The sequence below is a fragment of the Lissotriton vulgaris genome, chromosome 6 (assembly GCF_964263255.1).
Source record: "Lissotriton vulgaris chromosome 6, aLisVul1.2, whole genome shotgun sequence".
NCBI lineage: Eukaryota > Metazoa > Chordata > Amphibia > Caudata > Salamandridae > Lissotriton > Lissotriton vulgaris.
Window position 1 is genome coordinate 243,175,779 of NC_141694.1, and position 16,957 is coordinate 243,192,735.

Consider the following 16,957-nt stretch of genomic DNA (forward strand, 5'->3'; position numbering starts at 1 on the left):
GAAATATGAGATCCAGTGCTGGGTGTTATATCAGACTTCACTCGAATACAGTCAACCTTTCAACTTTTTTATCAACAATTGTACTCTAAGGATGCAGGTGAATTTACTAACACAGTGGGGGAGTACCTGGTCTCAGTTTTTGAAGATGCCTTGGAGGCAGATGACAGGCTGATGCTAGAACAGCCTATCTCAGAAGACGAAGTGGGATTGGCTGTTACCAATATAAAGACAGGGAAAGCCACAGGCACGGACTTTATTCCCAGAGAGTTTTATAAAACCTTTTCCTCTATACTTAAATGCTATTTGGCGGATTTATTCCAGCAGGTTCAGAAAAGGACTGTCTCCCCCCAAGAGCTGAGTTATGGCCAACATAGTTGTTTTTCCAAAGAAAAATAAGCCAACCAGTGAACTAGGCTCATATCGACCAATCACTCTTGTAAACAGTGATTCTAAGATTTATGAAAAAATTTGGGGCGCACGATTATCAGTTAGTATTAGCTGGCTTGTCTCCCCAGTCCAGCATAATTTTATGTTTCGGAGGGGGACCTCTGATCATATCCAACAGGTTATTACCCTCTTTGATGCGAACGGAACAATTCAACACCCTATGGCCGTAATACTTTTGGATGTGGAAAAAGCTTTTGATAGGGTCTCCTGGTCGTGTTTGTGGGAGGGTATGTTAAACAAGGAGATAGACCCGGTATTTATCAGTTCTGTGAAGGCCCTCTACTACAACCCTAGAACTAAGATCTAAGTGATAGGGGGTCTATCTGATGAAGTGAATATAGAGCGGTGTACTAGGCAAGGGTGTCCTTGCTCCCTGCTCCTGTTTGCTCTATATATCGATCCTTTGATCAGTCAAATTCAATGCATCCCAGCAAATTTGTTAATGAGCTCTCTAGTGGTGGGAGACAAATTGTTGGCCTATGCCGATGACTTGGCTATTGTCATTCCTGAACTTGGAAGCGCCCTAATAGAAATTGAAAGAGAAGCAAAGAGATTACAGGATTTTCTGGTTAACGGTTAAATCAGGAAAAGACACAGGTTGTAATTAATAGAGAGACAATATTCCCTGATAGGAGGGTGGCAGAGGATGCAGTATACTTAAGCGTTACTATCAAGCCAGACATTGAAAATATATTGTAGAAGTTAAAGTGCACCCCCCCCCCCCTGATTCATAAGACCTAGTTGGATTTCGGAAGATGGAACAGTACGAGACTTTTGCTGATAGGGCGGAGCAACATTGTTAAAATGATGTTCCTTCGCAAAATGTTATATTTTTTCTGGGCAACCCCATTGGAAGTGGCAAATGAGTGGTTTAAAATACTTGATGGGATAGTAACTTGTTTTCTTTGGGCATATGCTAACCCTAGGAGGGCACTAAGATTCATGACCTTGCCAAAAGAACGTGATGATCTGGCAGTACCAAATCTCAAATTATATTACTGGGCCACAGTATTACAGCATTTGCCAGTCTTTTTGCAAGAAAAGGAGATAAGAACGGGGAGGTGTATTTTGACTTTGTCAATAAATGAGTTTTTATTGGGCGAAAAGACCTGGGGGTGCTTATTTCGGCCGCTCGAGTTTGTGTGTTATAAGAAAGTTTGGTTTAAAGTACTGGAGGACGCCTTTTGAATACGGGCAAAAGTAGGGAAAAGAGTAGACACAGATTTTATTTTTATACACCAATACACTGCAACCCTCTTTTGCTGAAAATGTTCTGGGATTCATGTGTAAGTAAGTGGTCAGTTTATGGGCAATATGGTCTGAAGGATTTTTTTATTACAAACTCAGTAAAGACATTTGATGCTACTTAAGAGAATTTCAAGCATGTTCATAAGGACTTTTTAAATTGAAGAAAAAAGGAGATGGTCTAGCAGGATTTGGTAAGGTAGAAATTGTCAAGCTAATTATTGGTCGTGGTACCCCAATTGGAACCATATACAAAGTTGTGAATAGCAAGATGCAAGACCATTTTGCTAAACATGCAAAAGGATAGGAAGATAAGATAAGTGCACATATTAACAACCTGGCTATGTCTTTAGAAGGTGTCCAAAGGTATTTAATCTTGGTTAATTTACAGGCTCATAATTTGTAAACCTGTTTTAACTTGTATCCAACCCCAGGGAAAATAGCAAAATGGGGAGGGACATCAGGAACAAGGTCGCAATATGCCAGGAATATGGAGCGGATATAGTGCACATGCTGGCCAGATGCCCAGAGCTAGAGGGCCTTAAAGCTGGATTCATCATGTTCTTAACAAATTAATGAGGGGTGCATATAGCCCTATCTCCACAGCTAATGCTTTTAGGGGGCCATGATGACATAGTTCCAGTTAATGCCCAACCCTTTATGTTTGTTGCTATGGCTGTTCTTAGGTTATGTTTGACAACAGCCTGGCTTGATCATACCCCTCCTGTATTTCATCAATTGCTAGCACTTTTATTGTATATTTATCAGTTGGACAAAAGTTATCTATGTTCGGAAAGGCAAGAATGCTCGGAATTTTTTTTTATAAATTTAGGCCTCCCCCCCAAGTGACTGGAAATTTGTAGGCACTCCCAGGGAATAACTGGGGAAAACACTTTTATAGTAAGTGCAATCAATTTTGGATGGGAGGGTCAATCAGGGAATTTTTTGTATATTCATGGTTTCTACATGCCTATTTATACATCTAGATTTTATTCAACCCCGCTTTGATGTACTTGATGCACTTTATAGAATTATGTACTGTGAGTTGATTCATTTGATGTAATTTATGGGAATTGTCTGCTTATATGAAAAATTAATAAAAATATTACTGCATTTCAATGGAATTATTGGCCTCTATTTACGTGCCTACTCTCAACTCAAGAAGGAGAGTCTGGCTGTAATGTGGGCTGGTGAACATTTTCATGTGCTTTTATATGGGTAAGGTTTCACTCTCATCACAGACAACCAGGCGTAGGGTCTTGAGATTATGAGCGCTAGAGCCCTTGTGGTTCTGGATGGAGGTGTTAAAAAAAATGGTGATGCAATGTGTGCAGTGTGTGGTTATATGTTAAACAATAAAGATGTGTATTGAAGAGCTCCTTGTGTGGAAAATTTCATTTGCATTGTACCAGGCTGGGGAGAACGCCACAGCCTCTTCCAACAAATGTTGTTATGTTATGTTAATTGAATTTAATATGGCGCTCGAATCACACAAGGGCATCTCTACACTGCACACCATAGCAGACATAGCAAGAGAGCTCAATGAAAGAGGGAAGCTTCCAATAGTTCCTAAATTGGTAATTATTCAAACAAGCACAAATGTGCGCATGGAGTCAGTTTTAGTAGACAGGGGTACGGTATGAAAAAGGTCTTCCTCCACATCTAGACAAGTGGATGCAGGGGACACACAGCAAGTCTTTGTCCATGGATCTTAAATTTCTGGTGGGAAAATACAGTTTAACTTTCTTTTGGAGATTGCCAGGGCCATTGCCTCTTATCGCCTGTAATGTAAGGCAGCAGATCTTAAAGATACTCATTTGCTTCACTGGCAGCTAGTGAAGCGACTCCAGTGAAGGAGCCCATGGAGTACCCGACGGAAGTTTGAAAATGAGTCTAGCTGCAATATTCTGTACCACTTGGAGTTTAGCCACAAGCGTTTCATTAACTATGGCCGAAAGAGAGGTCCCATAATCTAGTCTTGTAACTACTAAGGCTTGGACTAACGTTGTTCTCGAGAGAGCAGTAGAAAAGGAAAAATTATTACCAGATTCTTCATAGATTGTTTAGGAGATGGAGGTGATCCTGATTGGGAGAGCACCAATCATTAGACCACATAATGATGCCAAACAGAATGATCTCAGTCGTGTCTGAATTCAATTGTAGGTAATTGTCAGTCGTCCACCCAGAGATGGCCAGCATTCTTTTCATAAATCGATCTTTAGCAGAATCTAAATCAGCATCAAAAGTGAGAATCAGCTGGGTGTTGTCGACATAATATATATTACCAAAACCAAAAGGCTCACGATCTTTGCAAGGGGTGCCATATATATGTTGAACAGAGTAGGGCTCAGGCATAAGCCCTGTGGCACACCCTTATCCAAACACATCTTACAGGAGGTGTAGGGGCCCAGAGTGATAGTTTGCAATCTACCATTCAAGACGTTATGGAGCCATTTGATCGCAGTCCCCTTGATGCCAACCTCCTGCAGCCTCTTGCGCAGTCTAGAATAAGAGACTGTATCAAAAGCTGAGGAGTGATTCAGTAGCACTGGCTTTTAAGTGGTACCTGTGTCCTAATCAAGTCTTAGGGAATTGATGAATGCCAACAAGGCTGTTTCAGTGCTATGGCCTGGGCTAAAACCAGACTTTGAAAAGTCCAGAATTTTATTATTTTCTAGGTAAGCTGTTAGTTGGTTGTAAGGCATGTTACCCAAAAAAGTAGGAATAATATGGGGCAATAGTATACTAGGATGTTAGGGTCTAGGTTGGTTTTCTTTAGAATTGGTAGAACAAAGACACATTTCCAGTCAGAGAGAATACTGCCCGTTTCCACTGTTAAGTTGAAAATATATTAAATCACAGAGCGAGATGTCTAGCTAGAGCAGCCATGATTTTGGGAGGGCATATATCTTAAGGCGAACTTGACTTGGCCAAACCAGGAGACCGCTGGGCCTCATCCAGCGAAAATGGTTCAAACATTGTTAATTTGGGGATCTCGACTGCTCCCAGGTCATACTCCCTGCAGAGTTTGCAGGTGTCAATGGTAAGCTGGGTATTAAACTATATGTGTCAACACAAATAGGGTCGAAAGTTCCTCAAGGGGAGTATACCTAAATGTAGGATGCTCCAAAAGAAAGGGTAGAGAAATAGAAAAGGATATAAGGGAATAGTTTTTCTCTTGGAATGGACTTACAGGTGGAGTTGTAAGAAATGCGTGGAGTGAAGTGAGTGCTTCTCCTTGGTAACGTAGTGCCCTCAGAAAACCTAACGTTCGCCCTAGTTCATCATTGGGCGCTGCTCCTCGTGTGGGCGGTGCTGCAGTCCCTCACGGGCCCCGCGTGGGGGCTCTTTGGCGGAGTTCTTTTTTTGGAGATGCCGCAGTTGTGCATAGGAGTCTGGGGGCCTAACAAAAATTAATAGTGAGTGTGAGGAAGATAAAATAACCGTACAGTACCCTTAAACTAGTTGTATTCAGGGGTTTGGAAGGTTAATTAAAAGGGGGTGGACCCTGGAGTATCCCTATATAACAGATAATAGGGGCGGTTGTCTAACTAAACGCTGCTCTCAGGGTAAGTGCTCTAGTGGGGGTAAACAAATTATTCGGTCACCATGTTTCGCGCGTCTGGTGGTCCCTAGTGGATCCAATCACGCTTCTTCAGGACCATATGATGTACAAAAAACAATCTAGGTTTAGTTGTTGCAGGTGCCAGGCCTATTCCCTGTGTACCCGCTGTACCTTCATCGTCAAGGTGAACAGCGTCTTATAGCTGATAGGTACGATCACTAATGGTACCATTACCCAACCTGTGGAGAGAAAGTATTGTGAGCAGAAGAGCATAACAGGCTGTACAGTGTACATAATTGTAATGAAACAACAATGTCATGCCATGCTAAAACATTTTAGTTACTCAGCCCTTTTATCCGAGTAGCGTGGATCCTAGAGCATGCATCTGGTGCCAGATGTATGCTCACAATACTTTCTCTCCACAGCAAGGATTTGTAATTCTTTGGCAGCACCAAAAACGATTGCCTTTCAAAAAAAGACATTCATGTGATGTAACAAAGAGAAAGGCTTTTATTTCTCCAAATGTTTTGCTCTTTCCCATTCTGCACCACACATAGAAGGAGCAAAACACCATCAATTATTGTTTTTGTGCAGGAAGGTATGTCTTCCTGCACAACACACAATCATCCCTGCAACACAGTGCAAGAGTGCCTGTGCTGAAACTAAGCTTCTTTATTAGCGCAAGGGAGAGCACAGGGGTGCGCCCTATTCTTATTAATAAGGTGCATCCATGCATTTTTGAAATGACGCAGCTTGGCGCAGCTAAATTGCTTGCACAACATTTGAAATTTTTAGAAATCATTTTTTGTTGTGATGTGACAGATTTAGATACTTCTGAACAAAACTGAAATATTGGGGCCATTGAGGAGCAAGCAAGATTATGCAAGGTTATTTGAAATGAAAAGTGCACAGTTACAGCATCTGCCTACCACACACGCTTCAACCTCATATACCAAGAATGAAAGAACAAGCATTAACCTTTGATGTAAAAAAGATGAAAAATAGAAGCAATAAAGAGATGTCCATCTAATGGCTGATATGAATAATTTGATAGCAGAAAACCTGGGATCAATCCCAGCTTCCCAGCTTGACCGAATTCTGTGATCCTAGGCAAATATGTCTTTTGTGTTTCATTTGAAAGGCTGTAATGTTGTACCACGTAAAATAAGAATGTAGGATGCAGGGGCATGAGGAAACAAATAAGTCCACGTATGGAATTATACCTTTGATGAAAGTTTGACCACAAGATACACCTGCCTCCATAACCTTATGAAGCTCTAAATAGGATGCTACGAAAGAAATGCATAGATAGGGACCAAATGGGTCGGTCTGTATGGCGTGTATGAGTATGGTGAATGGACGCTTAAAAATTCAATGCACATAAATAGGATACTAACGGGATCCATGTGAGGTCCTGTGAAAGGCAACTAGCCCTGTGAGGCATTGCTATAATGGCTGAAACATGTTGACCAAGGGATACAGAGGATAAAAATTTCCTGGGTACATCACCACCTGTTTTTAACCCTCGAGACACTGTAGACTATTTTAAATCTGGGATCCTTCCCGATAACCAGAGGGCTTCCTTAGCTACCAGGGATGAGCCCGTCCAGATACACCAGGTATCTGGATGAGGGCTCTGTGATGAATCATGCCACTTGGAATTTCAGTTTTTGAAAGTCCTGTTAGTAACATACGGTGATTTCCTTGGTCTGGTACGGAGAGATAGGCTATGCACGTTAGAGTTCTTCTTGTTGTTTTTCTATGGTTATGTATTTCGGAAGGTGAGTAAATCCTGTATCCCTTCTCATTCCCTCCTTCTTGAAATACAGTAACAACAATCTAGGCCACATGTAGGAAGCATTTGAAGATGATTTTCATGTGGCTTCTGCCTGCCAGCCACACTCCAACCTTATGCACCAAAAATAAAAGACAAAACATTGACCTTTGATGTGAAATAGGAGAAATAAAAAGATGTTCATTTAATGGCTGAATTACGCAAAGTGAATTTCGAAACCATGTGTGCCGCTCATAATCTCCATATGCCAAGTGGGAGTTGCAGTGATAATTGAAGGCTCTGATACTAGGCAAGATGGCGGCGGCTCCCTAGACCGCTGTGAGACATCCTCTGACCAGTGCCTTAATCTATGGGCTATGAGGTGTTTTGGTAAAGATTGGACATATCTTCATGAATTTTAAGAATACTAAAGGATATTAGGGACAATACGAAGATTTCATCGCAAGCAAGGCAGTGGATATATAATGTATGGAACCTACCCGGCAGGATCCGCCGTCCTCAGCGGGGTGGTCTTGCTCAAGTCTTCATTTGGTGGCGTCAGTTCTCGGCTTTGCGGTGCTGAGACTCTTCTCGTAGATTCAAACTAACAAGGACTTGGCCGGTATTCAATACAGGGACGACAAAGCACGGAAGCAACTCTTCATTGTGGCAGGGGCGGACTCGGCTGGCCTCACTGAGCAGATGGCCCCGAAGAATGCAGCAGCGGTCACAGCCGCCTCCAAAACCCGAGCGGCTAAGCAAGCCCTTCGTGATCTGAAATTGGCAGCGAGACGCGCTGGCGCTGGCGGATCCGTGATTGATGAAGCTGCCGGTCCCGATGCTACACAAGTGCAGACAACTCAGAAACGAGCCAAGATGACAAAAACTCCTACTACACCAGGCCCGGGCCCCTCCGTGGTGGATCTACTATGGAAAACGCCTGCCGGCTCCGCTCCTCCGGTGATTGCTCCCTCCCCCGCCGCCTACCACGCAACAAGCGGGACGCTGATTGCAGCGGCTCCCGCACCTTCTGCTGCTCTCACTGGTGCGGATTTGCTGTCTGCTCTTCCTCCAATATCAGACCCTATCTACGGAGCGGATGCCTCTACAGAAGCTGCAGATGTTAACCCAGCCGCACTGAAACAGGATACAACACACGCTCAGGTGAATGGCGGACTTACAGACATGCCAGGGGCGCCTGGTACAGAAGCAATACCTGCAAGACCAACAACACAAAAAGCATCGGCAGATGGGCTTGGACAAGCGCAGGGAGGCCTGGAACAGATCCAGACAGAAGGTTGGCCTGCATTCGCACTACATCTAATACAGGCTTCATTCACCCCCCAAAATGCCATATTTTCTGATACAGTACTACCTCCAGTGCAGCCCCAGACGAATATCCTGCCTCCTGAGACTCTTTCTCCTGGGTTAATTAATGAGGATACCAACCCTCTGCAGCTCATAAGCAGCGAACAGGTTCCAGTGGCCCCCCCATGCGAACTTAAAGGGGGGATGGGCATAGCATCGGACACAGACAAGGAACCATCCGAGTTTTTCACCCTCTCTGAGGAGGGTGAGGATCCTATATTGTCTCAAGATTTAGACACAGACACAGGCTCAGACTCCTATTCCTACTCTGACTCTGATCTTCATACGGGCTCTAACGTGAGCTCACGGGAAAGCGATCTCGACCTAGACCCTGCCATAGGCGAATCCAGAGATAGGAGGCATACAGTGTTAAGAAAGAAAAAAAGTCATCATGGTGCTGAGGGCCTGCTGTGGGACTATTCTCCAGCAACAGCCTCCGGTTCGCAGGCTCCCCCCTCTAGAGCCCATATCGAAGACACCCCCTTTCTTGAACAGCAAAATGCCACATTAACATCTGTTATGGACACGGTGCTTCAAGCAATAGCCTCTCATAGAGAACAGACCTCTAATGATGGGCGTAGGGCTCAACAAGCACTACACAAAGTACAAGGCGTAGTGCGTAAACTCTCCAAATCAGTAGCAGCCTCTAATGCAAGATTGATCGATATGGAGGATCGCATAGTTGTTAATGAAGCTGAAGCAACTGTTGTTAAAGAACAAGTAGATGCGCATGATGCAGAACTTAAGGACGTCAGGTGGAAACTGGAGGAAATGGAGAATCGTATGCGGCGCAACAACCTTAGAATACTAGGTATTCCGGAAAAAATTGAGGGTGACAATATACGCGCATTTGTGATCCAGCTATTCAAGGATACACTCCCTGAATTGTCCACCTGGAACTGGGAGCTAGAGGTCCAACGCGTTCACAGAACACCGTTTACAGTAAGGGCCTCAATCTAGCAGGGTAAATATCCAAGGGCAATCTTAGTTTATTTCGGAAACATCCTTCTTCGTCAAGCTATCGCTGAGAAAGCAAGACCGGATGCCCACCAATCTAGAGATGAAATTTCATACTTTGTAAGGCCTGATTTTTGCCACACTACAGTCGAGCGGAGATGTCGGCTTCGTCAACTGATTAAACCTTTTTTGGAGAAAAAGACTCAGGTTTATCTGAATAATCCTGCTACGCTTAAAGTCATTTATAAGGGCCAAACCAAGTTTTTCACCTCGGAAATCAAAGCAAAAGACTTCCTAGATAGCCTGAACTAAAGCCATATCTAATCATGTAGGTATGACATTGGACCTTATTGTACAAACTTGATGGAATCAAATCAAATCCAACCGATGGATAAACAAGCTTAGGAGCTAGAAATCTAACTCATTCTTGAAATAATTGTAAAAATATCCCTAATAGCTCTTCATACTCGATATCTCTGGATATCTCCTAACCGGTTCTAGGATTATTTAGCCTCTCAGATATAGTGGCAGCTGGAGCCTTATCTGTACTGACCTGTCCTGATAGAGTCCTCAATGTTCTGTATAAGGTCTTATATAGGGTCCCGTTACCATTGTATATAACTGTTTTTTTTTAGTATTGTTTTTTTTCTCTCTACACCTCTTCTCTTTAGCCCAACTAAGGGATCCAAGAAGAAATCAGTTTTGTATGTGTGGCACTGGGTAGGGGTGTCTCTCCATCACAACAGACTCCTGTTAGAGTCTAAATGCCTCACTGGGTGGACTGTGGGGGGGAAGGTTGGGAAGGGGGAGGGTGGGAAAGGGGGGGAGGGGGAGGGCGGGGGGAGAAAAATGTAAAAAAATGTGCAAATTCATTCGGAAGGTAAAGAATATGCAAAAATGTTATTTTGACTGGCACCTATATGGTAGAAAGCAAAGAACCAGTATGAAACATATGGCTAGCTGTTATTTACGTAATCAATGTATAAAAACCAGGATAGGTCTACATCATGTTAAATGGGGAGAGTGAGTTTATGTACATGGAATGTGGCAGGCCTCAATGATAGGAGCAAAAGGGCTCAGTTATTTCAGCTAACACGCCAGAACCCCGTAGATATACTTTGCCTGCAAGAAACACATATCACAGCTGTCGACAGAGATCTACTTAAATTGCCTGGGTATAACCTCATGGTAGCCACAACCCAATCGTCTAAAACCAGAGGAGTAGCTATTTTAGCTAAACCTATAATGGGTCCCCGGATTCGCATTATGGGTGATAAAAACGGTAGATGGGCCATAGCTCAGCTAAAATTTGGCCTTACGATATGTGCAATATATGGTTCAAACATGGATGATCCCACCATTTTTCAAGAGCTAGAAATCGAATTGGCCTCTTGGCCAGGTCCACTAATTCTGTGTGGGGACTTTAATATAGATGTAGGAGTGCTCGTCGATAACTGCTTGCCATCAAGTTATAAAGGGCGCAAACCAAAGGTATTTAACGCATTAAGGCAGATGATGGAAAGTCATAACCTATTCGATATGTGGGATCTGTTAGGTAAAAATACTGATGGTTACACATATTTCTCTTATCCCCACAACAAATATGTCAGAATAGACTATGTTATGTCATCTTTAGAGGGTTTGGCTATTATTGATATAATGAAATCCCCCAAAACGATCTCGGACCATAATGCACTCACCTTCATCTTTGACACGGCCAAATTGATAAAACCAAAGACTAAATGGACCTTTGATACAAGACTCTTGGTTAATCAGGAATATATAACATACATTAAAAGTTGGGCTCAAAGTTTTTTTGATTGCAACCAGTTCAGTGCCTCAAGAATAATTGTCTGGGACTGCTTTAAAGCCGCATTAAGGGGAGAAACTATCTCATTTGTTGCTAATAAAAGGAAGAATGAGGACAATATCAATACACAACTCATGCAAGAACTTTCCGACCTCGAGACCTACCATGCCACTCAGATAGGTCAGGGTGACTCAACTTCAGAAACCGTTAAGAAAATACTGATACTAAAGAATGAAATTAATAACCCCTTAATCCAGAAAGCCGCAGAAACCTATCAGGCAAATAAAACTAAGGCATATGAATCAGGGGAAAATGTTGGTAGGCTGCTAGCATTACGAACACGCCAAAAACAATCATATAGTAGTATAAAGATGATTGAATTCGAGGGCAAGGAATATACATCCACGCAGGATATTGTTAATGTATTCCAAAAATACTATCAGAAACTCTATCACAGTGATGTTTTATATTCTGATGCGGATACCACAACATTTCTGAACAGCTCTCGCCAATGGTAAAGGGCAGGCCCTGACAACATTCCCCTAGAATTATATAAAATCTTAGGTAGTCAAATAACACCCTTTCTATTAGATTTGTTTCTCGGAGTACAGTACCACTCAGTCCCACCTGACTCATGGAAACAAACGAATATAATAATTTTCCACAAAAAAGGAAAACCACCCCATCTTCCCTCATCATATAGGCCGATATCCTTGATAAATTCTGACTCAAAGCTGTACGCCAAAATATTAGCTAATCGGCTGAGTAGGGTCATCAAACACCTCGTATCCCCATGGCAACACGGCTTTATTCCCGGAAAAGGCACTACAGATCATACCCGGAGAGCCATTACCCTTTTTGATATCATGGGCACCACAGGGGGCGAGATGGCGATGATTCTCCTCGACGCCGAAAAGGCTTTCGATCGAGTATCATGGCAGTTTCTTTGGAACATCTTGGAACGGAAGAACTTTGGGAACAACTTTATTAAAGCCATTAAAGCCATATATTCCAACCCTAGGGCAAAAATTTCTATAAGAAGCGCTGAATCAGAATTTATTGAGGTGCAAAGAGGTACAAGGCAGGGGTGTCCATGCTCCCCGATTCTATTTGCCTTATACATAGATCTCCTTATTCAAAAACTCTTTTCATCACCTTCAATCCAACCAGTTAAAGTAGGCTCATATTCCACCAAAGTCATGGCATATGCTGATGACGTGGCCGTTATAACCACCAATCCTGCCGGTGCAATTTGGGAGATTGAATTAGTTACCCAGGCCTTTGGCACCTACTCAGGATACTCTCTAAATAATGATAAAACTATGGTATTAGCTACTAAAAGTATTCAATATGAGAGTTCTTTTAAAGTTAAAGAAGCTACATACTTAGGAGTATGCCTTACCACTGAGGTCGATAAAATTAATTATCTAAATTACACCCCCCTCATTGATAAAATTAAAAAAGATCTTAAAAGAATAGATAACTTACATCTATCTATAATTGGAAGGGCAAACTATATAAAAATGAATATCTTTCCGCGGGTCCTCTACCTTTTTAGAGCAATCCCGTTGTTAGCTGGAGCTAACTTTATTAAGACCATCAATTCTATCATCCCTAAATTTATGTGGAGCTATGGAAAGATAAGAAGAGCCCTCTGTTGGATGTTGTTACCACAGGACAGAGGAGGACTAGCTATTCCTAATCTAGAACTATATCTATGGGCAACATTGATTAAATCTATGGACCCCCTTCTAACTGGTAAAAAAATTACTTCACTGCCCCCAGATTCATACATCCCTTCGATCTATGAGCTTAGCCTGGGTGACAAGTGCAAGGGTCTATTTTTAAGGCAGGTAGAGTCCTCGTATTACAAAAAAATTAAATTGAAGACAGTTCTAGATGCATGGGCTGTGTGGAAAGCTATTGCTAAATACCTATCTATTCCCACCTTTACAAAATATACCCCATTGTGGCATAGCAAGATTATCTCTCCCTCTCTTAATGATACTACCTCGCAGAGATGGGAGCGTCTAGGTATCAGCACAGTCGGTGACTTTTTAGGACATAATATCCCCATCTCTTTTGAATCTTTCCGAGAAAAATACTCCATTCCCACTTACGATTTCCTCAAATATTTTCAAATATTGATGAGCATTCGTAACGTTATACCCATAACAACAGTATTAGACAACTTGCCACTTCTTGAATCTATAGGCAAAAAAAACACAAGAAAAGGGGCTCTGTATCAGATGTTGATGGATCAAACCCCTGATGATCTTGAACGAACCGAACAATCCTGGGCTTTAAAACTAGCAAATCCCAATGTGGATATTGATCTTTCAATTGCTCTTTCGGCAAAATACATTATAGCTTCCAACCTAAAAGCGCAATATTACAGAGTTATATACAATTTATACTACACACCGGCAAAACTATTTACTTGAGGCCTCCGGGATGACGATAACTGCCCAAGATGCAAACAACCACAGGTCAACCTTTTACATATGTTTTCAGAATGCTCGGACCTGACAAGGTTAAAAACTATGATACTGGAGTTTTGGGCTCAGGTCTTCGGACATCAGATAAGAGACTCATTAACTCTGTATATATTAGGCCATGATGACTCTTTGGGCCATAATAATGAGGGACAAGCGGTGGTTTATCTGGGGTATGCAGTTTTCCGTATCATTCTGGCAGCCCGTTGGAAAGATCCAGAACCCCCTACTTTTCGCATGTGGCTAAGTCGATTCCTCTCAATCTATAAACAAGAAATTGCAATATATGCTACTAGAGGTAGAAAAGCAAGAGCAGTCGGAGCACAGATCTGGGACCCCATTGCAAGATGGTACACCAATGAGAGGGGATATTCAGAATCTATCAGCGTTTAATTAATCTGATATATGTCTCTGTTTACCTGGCTTTTTCCTTTTGTATATTGTTACTGTGCCAGTGATATCTTAAATGACTCTTATCTTATTTGTACTATTCAAGCCATGACATGAATTGATAATTCTTTTTCTTTTTCACCCTGATTGTCTCAGGGAATTTGTATTGCGTATGAATTTGCCAAATAAATACAATATTTTTTTTTTTTTTTAAAAGATAATTGAAGGCTCTTGTCCTGGTGCATTGCTTTATCACGAACTGAGCCTTTGCCCTGTGGAATGCTGTGATCTGAGAGGCTGTTTTCCTGGTGTGCTGTCACAAACTAGATTATGCCAGGAGGTGTTTAAGTGAGAGGGCTGCTGCCCTGGAGTAGCATGCAACTGTGAAGTGGAAGCAAGCCATCACCCGTGGAGGAAGAGCAACGATTCAACTATCCAACAATGCAGGAAGACCCAAGACGTGCTGCCGGATTCGAGGAGGCTTTATACATAGACAGAGGAGTTTGTGGATGCCTACTGGCTCTACTATAGCATCCAGTCTTCTGCTCACTGCCAGGCCTTAGATTAATGCTAGAGCACTCTGAAACCTTCTCTCCAACAAGAGCAGGTAAGACTGAATACTGGGCCACCAATACTGGCCTTGTTCTGGCTGACACGCTACAGCTCAGAAGCACTTTGGCTTTATCAAAGCCATCGTGGAACTTCTAAGACTTAAACTTACTACCAGAGCCAAGCTGGAGAATTGCCTCAAATTAGTAGGAAATAACCTTGATTCTGTTACAGGGAAGTGGAAGTCAAGAACTGATCCACGGAAAGTTGGTGTGCCTGCCTGAATATGATTGCATGTATTATTTGCACATAAAATACATTGGTCAATGGACCCCCTAAAAGTACTAGGAATGACCAATACATCTGACATTGTTACAGTGCATGCACATCTTGTAAATAGGGACTAAAAATAATCAAAAGCATGTCGCTCTTCAGCATGTGTTAAGTGCTAACAGGCTGTGAGCCTTTGTTTCCCTTCAACTGCATTTGCACCTAGGTGTGAGTCTCTAGACTGCTCCCAGCCCAGAGACTTGAACATAAGTACCCGTCAAATTCTGCCTTAGTTATAGGCTCGGGTTCAGTCTGAAATTGGAAAGCCCCCTCTCTGCTAAAAAGCAGACAACGTGCATGCACTATTGAGTGTGTCCTGTGTTTGAAAATTACAACAGGACGACTTCAGGATATTTTACAGTGGAGCCTAACTTCTTGTAAGTGTGGACGGGGTCCACCCTGAGAAAAAAGTGAGTGGACGCCATCAACCTGTGTATACCCCCAACGTGTGCCCTGCTCCTTCCGAAGACCAAAGCCCTATCTATGAGTAACCATTCCAATGGTCAAGCCAATGGACATCTAAGCACTTAGTAGACGAGGGGGATATTTACAATGAAATAGAGGTACATGTTGTCTTCTTTGCCCTTCTCACACCTACGTACTGCAGCGATGTTGCATAGTTTATAATGTACTATATTTTAAAGCAATTTCACTGGGTCACTTTGTTGTTGTGATGCTCTTAGGTCTGGGAGACTGATGTAATTCAGAGTAATACTATGTATGAGATGGAAGGTCATGTGTGCTTACTTAAGGCTTGCTCCTTCAGGATGAAGTTACAGTGAATAGGTTAGGCCACAGGTCAGTGTTACTGTAAGCAAGTAGGTCAGGTAGGCTGTCTCCATGTTTTCAGTGTAACATGTCCAGGATATGCAAAGTTGTTATTAGCAAGCATAGTCTAGTGTAGAGTTTTATTATTGGGCATAGTTTCTGGTGCCTCTTGCTGTTCCTCCATCTCCCCACGTTGGTAGTTTTTCTATGCACACTAGTAATATTTCCTTCTGAAGGACAATATTTTCTTCTAAAGAACAATATTTTCTTGAAAGTGCTAGTTGGGACTGGAATTGCAGGTGCCTTTTTCTTGTAAGTCAATTTTGTCACCATTTCCCTCTCATGCTTGGAGACTGTGTGGCTTACATTTATTTTGAAGTGGAACTGATACCTCTTGCTCTGAAATGTATGGTCCATTCATGGTGCGCTGTCTGATGGTATTGAATCCAGGGTGAGCTGTCAGGTTACGCTGGTGAATATGAGGGTGGTTTAGATATGATAATGTCAACAATAAGAACCTGAGAGATGTCTACTGATAATGTCGAGGAACTTTTGGGAGGGGGGAGTGTGTCATTTATGAAAACATAAATGCCGAGCCCCAAATTTTTTCTTAGAGTCCAATCGCTGAATGTCAGCATTTCTTTGACATTTTTCTTTTATTTCACTACTCTTGCTTATTCCTGCAGGCTCTTCTTTCATCCCCTTTTCTCCTTTCATCATTGTTTTCGTATCTCTCTTTCTCTTTTTTCCTACAATGTCTTTCTCTCTTGCTTTGGGTCATGGTCTGTTGGTGAAAAATTAGCCCCAGGCTCCTAGGATGAGTGCAGGTGTACACCAAAGACACATTAAGTGTTGTGTAGGGCTGAGTAAGAATACTTCGTATAGCAGAGCAGTCTCACCTCCGGAAGAGCACAGGCAGCTAAAGCATTCATATCTATGAAATGTTCTGCATAGGGAAAATTAGGGCATATTCTCAAGGAGTAATTGCCGAGTTAACCGCACTTTATCGCAGCCAAAGTCACGATAAATGTATCACACCATTCACAAGCTGCTGCTAACACTCACACCCAGTAAAAAGATCTGGGGTTAATCCATCACGGTTCTATAGCCCACTCTGCCACCCCAGTTCAGACATGGCTATATGCAAATCAGTCTGAGCCTGTGCCTCATGGGAACAGTCCAGCCCGAACTGCCAAGCCATGTCTTCCCTGGACCAGAAACAAGCTTCCGAGCACCGGTTTCTGCCATTCCAGCCGTCT